At 42.5% G+C, this 12,268-nt stretch overlaps 1 long non-coding RNA gene across 1 annotated transcript in view; it reads left to right on the forward strand.

Moving 5' to 3' along the window:
- The window catches only part of LOC105235630, a 37,176-nt gene that overhangs the window by 9,377 nt on the left and 15,531 nt on the right, over positions 1-12,268 (forward strand). Inside the window, exons 2-3 of the long non-coding RNA XR_853978.3 lie at positions 1,754-1,815; positions 3,581-3,790. This is a non-coding gene — a long non-coding RNA (uncharacterized LOC105235630). The remainder of the gene's footprint in view (positions 1-1,753; positions 1,816-3,580; positions 3,791-12,268) is intronic.

Here is a 12,268-nt window from a genome sequence, read left to right on the forward strand (position 1 = left end):
AAGAAAAAAAGGAGGTCCTGTGGGTAGCTATTCGTAACTGTGGCTTGCCTGACTGACCTCAGTTCCAGCTCACATTTGTGCACTAGGCAGTATGCATTCTAGAACCATGCCTGCCAGTAGCGCTGGGATGGACGACAACTGTTTTACAAAGTGCACTGGAAAGAGCATCACGTGTTCTATGTCACAAAGGCTCCAGTGCTAACTCCTATTCTCTTCCTCTGCCAGTCTTTGTTGCTGAGCCTTGATTTCCACACTTGCAAAATAACACTGATGATCTCTAAGAATCTTTCTAGATACAACTTTCTAGTATTCAAAATCCATTACTGAAAACATACAGAAAAAATTAATTGCCTCTCTCCAAGAGTTGCAAGTATTGAAAACGCAAATTCTGGCTGATGCTGTCTATGGTTCTGAGTCACAAAAGAAAACAGATTTTGTTGATGATACTCCTCTTGAAATATAAAAGACATTCTCTCTGGGATGCTTAATAATCCCTTCAGGAAAAAAGCAGAGAATTACAAAACTAAGTGGCGTGACACCACTGCTATCTTCCCAAAATCTGGATAGAAGTTTCAAGAGTCAGGACATGATTCACCGTGTTCTTTTTTCCCTGCCCCTGCAATCATGGAAACGTGTATCAAAATGTAGGCTCCATTAGCCTTTGTCTCTGAGTTTTTGTAATAAGCTTGTCTTGTCCACTCATTTCACATAACATGTGAAAGAAAAATTCTGTAGCACTAAAAGGCAACGTGAACTGTTGTGAACTGTCAAGCCCAGCTTTCTCCCATTCTGATTCTCCTGCCCTCCTATCAACCTGAAGTGCTTGGGAAGGTGGAAAGAGGAAAAATTTTTTTTAAGATTTTATTTATTTATTTGAGAGACAGAACACGGGAGACAGCAGAGAACACAAGTAGGCAAAGTGACAGGCAGAGGGAGGAAAAGCAGACTCTCTGCTAAGCAGGGAGCCTGATGTGGGGCTCCATCCCAGGACCCTGGGATCATGACCTGAGCCGAAGGCAGACACTTAACTGACTGAGCCACCCACGCGCTCCGGAAAGAGGAAATCTAAGCACACTATTTGCTAGTGCTGGAATTGTCCTGTTGGGACTGCAACACTGGGTGTTTTGCCTGCAACCTTTGGGAGAGAACATACCAGAGGCTGGTCCTGAGCTTAGAATTTTGCTACTGTGAAGGTAGGGGCTTCAAAGTTAGGAAGTCTGTTTTCACTGATGCTAAAATACATGACGGTATTCTTTCTTCTTCTTTCCAGCTATTCTGCCCCTACAGAGTTCTGGAATCTCGGATTGATAAGGACTTGATGAGAAATGTTATAAATGTCCTTTCTGATGCAGAATCTTCCAAACCCCTTTTGAAGTAAAACCCAGCTTTTGCATGAGCTTTCTCCTTTATATGAACCTCACCTCTTCACAATGCAACCAATTCCATTTAGACCTAACATCGACTCGGATACAGTTCTTTTCTCTGTGTTAGAGAGAAATATGCATCACTGCAGTTTCTACCCAATAATATCCTTAATCCTACCTCTTCCGGCCATATTTTAATTCTTTCCCTCACTAGCTCTTAAAATATTTTAAGACAGCAAGAAAATGCCCTAAAATGATGTTCCTTGAAATTTTCTCCCAAAGAAGGAACTTGAGTTACAGAATCAATTTAGAGAGGAAATGGTAATTATAGGGATGTGAAAGGGGTCACAACATTATTCTTATTATTATCATTATTATTATTATTGCAGGTGGAGTAAAAATTAGCAAGAAAGAAGAGAAACCTTCAAGTCCTCATACCTTAAGTGAGTTGGTAAGTCAGTTTGATTCAGCAAAAACATCAAGAAGCAAGCAGCAGTTGGCAGGTGTTCTATTTTGGCAGGGATCGGATATCTTGATTTCACATTCCCCCTTTTTACTCCAATCTCCACTAACTCCCTTTGTTGGTAATTGTCTAAAAGTGGAAAATAAAAGTTCTGCTGCAAACTCTCTGATGACTCGAAAGAGAAGAAAAAAATAGTAAAGTCACAAAGTGACTAAGGATAAACTCATCGATAAACAAAGGGCGGCATTGAGAATGACACATTCAGGGCGCAAAGAAGCGTTTCCTAGGTAGGAAAACAAGCCCCATCTAATACTTCGAAACTTAAAAGGGACAACTGCACGCTCTCTGCCTTTGGATCATACATAGAAATACAAAAGCACAAAGGGAGAGGAATGTGATTAGCAGAGACGTAGGTGAAAGATTGAGGGCTTTTTTTCCCCCCTACCAGAATGATGTGATTATTTGAAAAATAGTACAAATGCTGGCCCTCTCCATGGTAGGATGCTTCCAGATAGATGCAGTAGATTGTGCTGTGGTCAGATCCGACTAAGGGTACAGTTTAGCCACCACGGCTTTCAAGGAAAGTAAACCTCCTGGAAAATTTTAGGAGAAAGTTGATTAGGTTGGTAAGAGAGCAAATATATGCCTTAAGAGAGAGGAATGAAGGCTTTTGAGGATGTTCAAGTTGGATCAGAAAGAGCGCATGAAGAAATGTGAATGGCTCTTCCGGCAAAGAGGAATTAGAACTAGGACAGAGAGGAGAAAGTTTCAGGAAGCCAAAGCAAGGTTCAATATATAAGGAAGCACTTAATGATCCGTAGGAGCTATCTACCAATATAACAGGACATCTCAGACAGTGGAAAATCTGAAGCTGAGAGTCTGTTGTTGGAGATGGTTTTGGGTCAATTCAGGCATCTGGTGAACGTTCCAATTCAGGAGATCCTTAAAATATAAAACATGACCTCAGAACAAAATGGTACATTAAATTTTGAATGTGCTATAGTCTTTTTTTTTTTTAAGATTTTATTTATTTGACACAGAGAGAGAGCACAAGCAAGAAGAGCAGCAGGCAGAAGGAGAGGGAGAAGCAAGCTTCCAACTGAGCAGGAAGCCCATTGTGGGGCTGCATCTCAGGACCCTAGGACCGTGACCTGAGCTGAAGGCAAACACTTAACCGACTGAGACACCCAAGTGCCTATGATGTGCTGTAGTCTTAAGACAAGGCATCTAAGTAGGAGAAAGTGTCCTCAACTAGAATTCTAGTTTATGCTTTCAATGAAACAGTTTTGTGATTTGAGACAAATTACTTTCCTCCTTTGGCTTGTTTTTCCTTCTGTGAAAGACATGGGTTTATACTTAGATCAGTGGTTTTCAAACTTAAAATATTATCCAGAAGTATATGTAATTAAAATAAGTTTAAAAATTTTTAAAGCATTTGAATTTCAGTTCGGACGGAGCCTCCCTTCTCCCGAAGGCATCTCAAGGCAGCCTCTTCACAAGTCCTTAGATTGTCTAAGCAGCATGGATCGATCATAAGCCATCTCCCCACTGATCTCTGAGAACCTACAGTTTGCTGTTCTCATTGTGATCTACTGTCTCCTACGTCACAGAACCAGGGACAGGACTGAGGGCTGTGGAAGCCAGCAGGAAAGTTACTTCAGCAATTGAGATAGTTAGCACACATTCAGACAGAATCGCCTGAACGTACCCTGCATCTTACTGCTTCTGAGACCTTGTTTATTCTTTTTCCCAGGTCTGGAATATATTCCCACTTTTTGGCACTGGCCCAAATCCTACACACTCTTCAAAATCCCCCTCAAACTTCCTGAAGAAAGACTGCACACACCAGTCCCCTTCTCCCGGCTCCTTCGCACCTTCTTGGAACACTGCGTTACAAATGTTTGCTCTGTCACCCGGAAGGATCCATGAACTGCTGAAGGCAGCACAGTGCGAAGCGCTTGGGGTAAGGACTCAGAGCTTCTCCACTTGCTGATTGTGCAAACATGGGTACGTCACTGAAGTTCTTTGAGGTTCAGTTTCTTCATCTGCAAAATGGGACTGGGTGCCCCCATTCTAAAGGGCTTTTTTTGTGAGGGTCAAATGAGATAATGTATGCAAAATATCTGGGAAGGAAAACCTGATGTTATTAATTCTGCTCAACATTTCTTTTGCCCCCGAGGAAAGGAAATTTAAGCATTCCTTGGGGGAAGATGTTTTTGTTTTTCCATGACTTAGATATCTCTTCCTCCTGCATTCCTTTGACTCAGTCATCATTCAATATTTAGAAACACTGGAAAAAAGTAAAAAAGATATTGACTAAGGAGGAGACAGTGATCTCTTTGATTAGCAATGCTTTATAGGTTGCATGTTTATATGTCTGATCTGTTTTGCTCCTTACAACACCCTGTGGTGGACATTATTTTCTTTCACCTACAGCTGGGAAAATGGAGGCTAAGGATTGTTTCTCCCCCACGTCACTAGCTAGGCTAGTTAGAGAGGAAGTGATTTGAAAAATTGGTCCTTCCTTATTCCAAACTCCCACATTTTCAACTTCGTTTTGCTAAGCAAGTGGACCTTTCTTGGTTTCTGCCCTTGGGAAAGTCTTAATGCTTCCTTTTAGTGTGGGTGCTGGAGAAGAGGAGTGAGATCTAGCTCTAGATCAGAGAGGACAAAGAACAACCAGAAATGCCTCACCCTTACAGGAAACAGACTCCCAGTCTTGTCTCATGTGTAGGAATCCTTCCTGGTAGCACTGCTCTGAGACATCAAGATTTATAGCCCTCTCCCGTGGGAATAGCCGTGTTCCTCTCTTGCTCTCAAAGCCGGTGTCTGAGGAGTTAAACTCTTCTCCACGGGAGTTCTTTTCTTTGTTCTAGTTTTGCCCTTGCTTGTTTCCAGATTGATCCATAGCTCACTCCCCCCGCCCCAATACCCTGGGTTTTGCAATCACCCTCGGGCCATTTGAGGAAGAGTCATGTTTCCTCATGGAGTTGTCCCTACAGTCCATTAAGGGTTGTTTCCCCTGGCACAGCAGTTGTGATGTCCCCTAAGCCCTTGGCGGAGACCCACAGATCCAGACGGATCATTGAGGTAAGCCCAGGCAATCCAGCAACCCCACATTTGGGAGGTCTGGGTATAGGAAAACCCATAAAACTCCTCATGCAACAGCTGCTGACAGATTTCACCTACCTTCCTTCACCACGCACCCAGCCGCCCACACTTGGCCCTGATACAGAGTCCAGAAGAGCAAGCACGTGCTCCCGGAGGGCGAACTTGGCAACAGGCCTGCCTTCCCCGGGGCATGGCTGCGGATTATGCAGAACGGATAACTCACCGCTGAGGGTGGACCGCATGACGGCAACACTGTCAGGCGCGGACGGGTTTCTTCACTGAAGCTGAATTCATAACAGAAGAACAGACTGTCGGCTCCACCCGGGTCTTCCCGGGAGCGCGCTGACCGTCCTTCCTCTGTGCAAGGTAGAAGTAGGCCCACAAGCTTCCAATAGCAGGTCGCCGTTAGCGTCTTCCCCGCCTTGGTTTAGTTGGGAAGCATGGCCATGGGGATTAGGATTGAGACAAACGCGTGAGTTTTGCAGGAGCCACTCCCTCCTAAAAAACCTCAGAAAACTGCATAATGATGAGGACGTTTCAGACAAAGAGTGTGACGGAACAGAAGCCCTGAGCGTGGTTCTTTCTACCTGTCCAGCATATTCGGCAAAGTTGCAAAGAACGAAATCCTCACCGGGAGTGCTGGGGTCCTTCTCCTGTAATAATATGTGAGGTTGCGGAGCATTCTCATGTAGCCACACTGGGGCCATGTGAAAAGTAGGAATTATTGTTTGGGTACCTTCTGTTGGGTACATTCTGCAAGTGGCTCATCTGTTTGCCTCATTTCATCCTTACAGCACCATGTGAAGGAGGTATTAAAAAGACCAGTTTTAGATGAGCAAAGTGAGGCTCAGAATGCCAGAAAGTCAGTGCAAGAGTCTGGGTTCAAATCCTGCTCTTTCTTACTAAAGAGATTCTTCGACTATTTTAGTTGAATGAGCAGCTATCTTTTTTTTTTTTTAAGATTTTTAAAAAATTTATTTGACAGAGAGAGAGGCAGCGAGAGAGGGAACACAAGCAGGGGGAGTGGGAGCGGGAGAAGCAGGCGTCCCACTGAGCAAGGAGCCCGATGCAGGACTCCATCCCAGGACCCTGGGATCATGACCTGAGCCCAAGGCAAACGCTTAACAACTGAGCCACTCAGGCGCCCCTGAATAAGTAGCTATTACGTTCTAGATCTCTAGTCCTTGCTGATCTATTGTAATCCAAGTCTTTTGGGAGTCATTGTACTAAGCTTTTATACTCAGCGTGTATTGAGTGCTGGGCATACTCAGTGATTCAGAGGATGCAATACGAGTAGAAGACAGCAGAGACCCTCTCCTTGAGAAACCTGCACGCAAAAAACCAAATTTATAAGCAGTTCAGATTACGTGGTGAGCTGCAAGCTGCACGCACCTAAGTGCCAAGAGGACACTCAAGGAGGGGAGGAGACCATCCCGGCAAGTCTTTTCCTTCACTGGTCCTCAGTTTCCCCAATGATAAAATGGGGTACTAGAAGGATAATCTGTAAGGTTGCTTCTCGTGCTGGCATGCCATAGGTCCCCTCCCAAAGAGCTCATGTTTCTAAGTGTAGTGAGTGAGCACTGACATGAGAGTCAGGAGCAATTGATCCCAGGACTGGCCTGGCCTTACCTAGGCGTGCGATCTTGGATAACTGCTTTTCACTTTCTGGGTTTCAGTTTTATCGTCTGTAAGTCTTCCAAGCTGGAGAAGTTCTGTAAATTCCCTTTCCTATTTAACACTTAATGAATCCAAATATCCTATCTTAAATTATTCCTGATAAAAGTATCTATTTAAATAAGAAAATAAAAGAAACAAAATAGACCTCCTGAAGGCACCAAATTGAGTATTTGATGTTGTTCAATTAAATTGGTTTTGACTGGAATATAGCATCTTTTGCACAAACAATGACTCAGAAAATTAATTAGCCTCTGCTTTAATTAAATAATAATTCTGTTTAATGCCAATTAAAATACCACATCTGAGTCAATTCACTGCAGCAAGGTGTATTTAATTCAGGAGACATGCTCTTTTGCCATGTGGAGCTGGGTTGATGACTGAGGCTCTGGGGCTCTTGATTTCTAGATAGGCACCCAGGGCTCCAACCACAGGATGAAAATTTCCAGAGGCCATGGGTGCAGCCCGCTCTGATGAAATCTTGCATACCTTAGCTTTCTTCATCAGATTTTTTTGCAGGTCCTATTATTAGCATTAAAGACACAGAGAAAATCTAATAACAGTGCTGAACTGTCCAGATGCATTTCCAGAAGCCAAATCATTTTTGCCCAATGCAGCATCATTCCAGAAAATTCCAGTTATGGCTGGGCTAAAGAGATTTTCTGACTTCTCTGAACTTTAGTATGATGCTACCTATTAAGTTCCTGCATAGTTGAGATAGTGGAATCACTGAATAATAACAATAAAGTGTTCTCTGCTATTTCAACCAGATACAATCTTTCTCTCCTTTGAAACAACATGACTTTGGTGTATTCTAGTTAAAGGCAGTCACCATATCCCATATTAGGTTTTTTTGCATAATTATGCTATACCCCACTTTGATTGCATCATATTTTTCTTGATTCAATAGCTATGTTAATGAAGGTGACTTTGTAAAAAAGTAGTCTATAAGATTTTCCCATGCACTAATAATAATTTTGAAACCTCATAAGAATTTTTGAACTTTGGGCATATATATTGTCCCTTAGTTACAGATAAGATGATTGAAGCTCAAGGAGTTTAAGTAGCTCACCTAACTTCACAGATCTAGACCATCCCCCAACATCTCCTTCCCCACCTTTCCCCTTGAAACTGGGCTGGCTTTTGTGACTTCTCAGGCCAATAAATTTGGCAGTGATGACATTCTGGGACTTGCAAAGCTAGGGCATAAGAAGTCTTGCAATTTGGCCTCCTGGAACATTTCTCTGGGACCCCTGAGTTGCCATGAACATCAGCCCTCCAGAAGTCACCATGCTGGTAAGGCTATATGTTGTGTTTATTAATTGTCCCAACAATTCCTAGCCTGCCAGCCATCACCGCCAAGGTGCAAGACATATGAATGAAGCTGTCTAAGGAACTTGAGACCAGCCACCTGCCAGTAAAATACTATCCAATGACCTCAGTTAATGCCATGTGGAGCAGAAATATTGTTCAGCTAAGCCCCCAGAATTCCTGGCCCACAAAATATGAGATTTAATAAAGTGCTTAAAGTCACTTAGTTTGGGGATAATTTGTTAGTCAGCAATAGATAACCAGAACACCCAATTATAAAGAAATAGGAAAGAAGGGAATTAGAATACTAGGTAATGTGCTGTTTGTTTCTTCAGAGAAATTAGAAGCTAAAATTTATGTCATGGTACCATAACTATTCCTTTTTCCAAAAATTCCAGAAGTCTACTGCCACTGCCCAAATCCACTTTCCCCTCTCTCTTTATAAATTCAGTAACCCTGCTGAGAGTACCATGTGCTAAATGCTATGCTAGCTAATGACAATGAGCTAAAAGCCTCATACAGGACAAAAATGTATACATTAAGAAATACAATAGAGATCATTGTCACAGTGGTTGAATACATAGACTATGGAGCCAGACTACGCAGATGGAAAGTATGGCTATCGCACTTTCCAGCCAATGACCTTGGGCAAATGTAAGACTCTTACAGCCCTGATTTCCTCACCTCTGAAATAGGAATACTATCAGGAACTGTCTTAAAGATTTACTTAGTGGATTCAATGAGATAAGGCATATAACACTTATTAACTGTAAATGATTGTTCAGGGAAATAATTTCAATATAGCTTATGTGTAGTTGGGGTATGTGGAAGGAGCAGTGGGACCAACAAGGAGGCCCACTCCTCTGAGGGCACATGGCTACACAACACTGTCAGGGACAGTGGAGCAAGCTGAGGTTTGACATAGAGAAAAAGTAAATTCTGAAATAGATATCTTACCTTATAGGACAAACTGCTGGTCCTTCTAGAGTGGAAGGGGTCCGATATGGTCAACCTGCCATCAGTGGCCAGTTGGTTTCCTGGAGAAATAGTGCCATATGAAGGGATTGGTGTTAGCCTCTCTTGCTGACATGTTGGATTTTCAGAGGAAGTAGTAGCGAGGTCAGCCTTGGTGAGTGTCAGCAGGGGTTTATTCCATTGAGCCTCTGTGGAGACTTCATTTCTGCCACCAGGGCCACTCTGTCCATGTGCGCTCTGTGCCAGTTCTGGAGTGGTCACTGACAAAGACTGACTAACTGCATTGGCCAAGTTACTCTGTCTACTTGGTTGTTCAGTGCTTCTTTAGTGCTGCCTAGTGGGCGTTAATGTGTCATGCAAAAATATTTAAACTTTGTGTCCACCCCCTTATAGGCATTCCCATACCCCAGATCCGTACCCCAGAACTCTCTTTTCCAGTATTCTTGATACGACAGCTAGGTCATTGGCCCAGGGATCATTAGGTCATACTTCCATCTAAACCGTATAACCAGGTTCATTGCTCAGCAACATGCATTGGGAACATTTTTCTTCTCAATTTTCTTTCAGGGGCAGCCTGAACGTGGTTGTAATATAGCACCATCTATAGCATCAAACCAAGATAACTCATCTGTAATCCAAGCTTGGGTTTTTTTATCCCATTCAGGATCCCCTATATATCCATACATGCAAGTGAGAGAGGGGTCACTGGTACAATTGTGCTGCCTGACATGGAAGTTTGGACGACATATTTATGCAGTTTATCGTGTCCCTGGTCCTACTCAGGTTCAATTCCAGAAATACCATATTCAATTTATAATGACTACTCCTGAGAACCCAGCTGATAATGGACGGTCCAGATTCATGGTAACTTGGTAACGCAGTCAAACATCCCTTCTCTACCAGGAACTAGTAACATACAAAGAGCTACTTTTTCAATGGGTATATAATTCTCTGCTGCTGATAGTGTAGTCTTGCTTCAGAATCCAAAGGGCCTGTGCTGCAGTTCTCTAACTGGAATTTGCTCTCTAACTGGAATTTGCTCTAAGCTCCATACTGTATCTTTTTCTACCACTAGCACTTCAAACACCAGAGAATCTACCGAGTCATTTGGCCCAAGTGGCAGGGCTGACTGTACCGTGGACCAGATCTGCTGCAGAACCCTTTCCTGTTCCGGGCCCCCCCACTAAAGGCTGGCAAATTTCATGTTACCTAATATATGGGCCCGAGTTGTATTTCCAAATGTATTATGTTTTGTCTCTGGAACCCAAAGGGACCTACCATGTGCTATGCTTCCTCCTTTGTCATATGTCACATAAGATGCAGGAGTTTTTTCTTACTTTGAAGGAGGTACCCTGCATGATTCTTACCTACCCCAAATGAAAGGGAGGGGGAAGGAAGGAAGAAAGGTTAGGTGGGTCTGGGGATTTACTGTATAACATAGTGACTATGGTTGATAACTTTATATTGTATAACTAAGATTTGCTGAGAGTAGAACTTGAATGTCCTCACCAAATATATACAGAGATGGATGTGTTGATTAACTAAGTGGGAGAAATCCTTTTATAAGGTATATGTTCTATCAAATCATCACAATGTACACTTTAAATATCTTATAATTTTGTCAATTATACTTCAAATTGGCAGAAAAAACAAAGAAAGGTAGAAGTATGACTTATAAGGAAAGTTCAACAAGGCTGTCAAAAATCTTTGAGCAAAAGTTGCCCATTAAGGAGCCCTCATCATCTGGGACCAGGCCTTGCCCCAGTGTCCCCATGGAGTTCAGTCCTAGGCCAGGAGCAGCTGTGGGAAGTGCAGTTTCAGTGAAAATGCGGTGAACGAAGTCAGAATGCAACAACTGAGGCATAGGTCATCTATGCTCTCTGCAGTCAGAAATTAGAAATAAAACTGCTTCATTGTTACACGATTCAAATGGAGTTGAAATCAAAAGCAGATGCCAAGTCACATTAGGATACCATGAGGGCAACTAACTCTTCTAATAGAAATAGTTCCTATATGTGAAAAAGAGTCCCCCAAATTCCCTAGGCTTCTTCCAACCAACCCCTATACCCTTCTCAACTCCAACACCCTTTTTTTCTTTTTTTCTTACCTTTTTTAAAAAATTTCTTTTATTGTATTATGTTAGTCACCATACAGTACATTCCTGGTTTTTGATGTAAAGTTTGATGATTCATTAGCTGCGTATAACACCCAGTGCACCATGCAATATGTGCCCTCCTTACTACCCATCACCAGCCTATCCCATTCCCCCACACCCTCCACTTTGAAGCCCTCAGTTTGTTTCCCAGAGTCCAGTCTCTCATGCTTCATTCCCCCTTCTGATTACGCCCCCTTTCTTTATCCCTTTCTTCCCCTACCGATCTTCCTAGTTCTTATGTTTCATAGATGAGAGAAATCATATGATAATTGTCTTTCTCTGCTTGACTTATTTCACTTAGCATTATCTCCTCCAGTGCCATCCATGTTGCAGCAAATGCTGAGAACTCGTTCTTTCTGATAGCTGAGTAATATTCCGTTGTATATATGGACCACAACTTCTTAATCCAGTCATCTGTTGAAGGGCATCTCGGTTCCTTCCACGATTTAGCTATTGTGGACAATGAGGCTATGAACATTGGGGAGCATATGGCCCTTCTGTTCACTACGTCTGTATCTTTGGGGTAAGTACCCAGTAGTGCAATGGCTGGGTCATAGGGTAGCTCAATTTTTAATTTTTTAAGGGACCTCCACACTGTTTTCCAGAGTGGCTGTACCAACTTGCATTCCCACCAACAATGTAGGAGAAATCCCCTTTCTCTACATCCTCTCCACCAATTGTTGTTTCTTGCCTTGTCAATTTTTGCCATTCTAACTGGCATAAGGTAGTATTTTAGCGTGGTTTTGATTTTAATTTCCCTGATGNTACATCCTCTCCACCAATTGTTGTTTCTTGCCTTGTCAATTTTTGCCATTCTAACTGGCATAAGGTAGTATTTTAGCGTGGTTTTGATTTTAATTTCCCTGGTGGCTAATGATTTAGAACATTTTTTCACGTGTCTGTTAGCCATTTGTATGTCATCATTGGAAAAGTGTCTGTTCATATCTTCTACCCATTTTATGATTTGTTTATTTGTTTCTCGTGTATTGAGTTTGAGAAGTTCTTTGTAGATCTTGGATACCAGTCCTTTATCTGTGGTGTCCTTTGCAAATATATTCTCCCATTCCGTGGGCTGTCTCTTAGTTTTTTTGACTGTTTCCTTGGCTGTGCAGAAGCNCATTTATCTGTAGCATCATTTGCAAATATATTCTCCCATTCCGTGGGCTGCCTCTTAGTTTTTTTGACTGTTTCCTTGGCTGTGCAGAAGCTTTTTAT

This window comes from Ailuropoda melanoleuca, chromosome 1 (genome assembly GCF_002007445.2).
Source record: "Ailuropoda melanoleuca isolate Jingjing chromosome 1, ASM200744v2, whole genome shotgun sequence".
Taxonomy (NCBI): domain Eukaryota; kingdom Metazoa; phylum Chordata; class Mammalia; order Carnivora; family Ursidae; genus Ailuropoda; species Ailuropoda melanoleuca.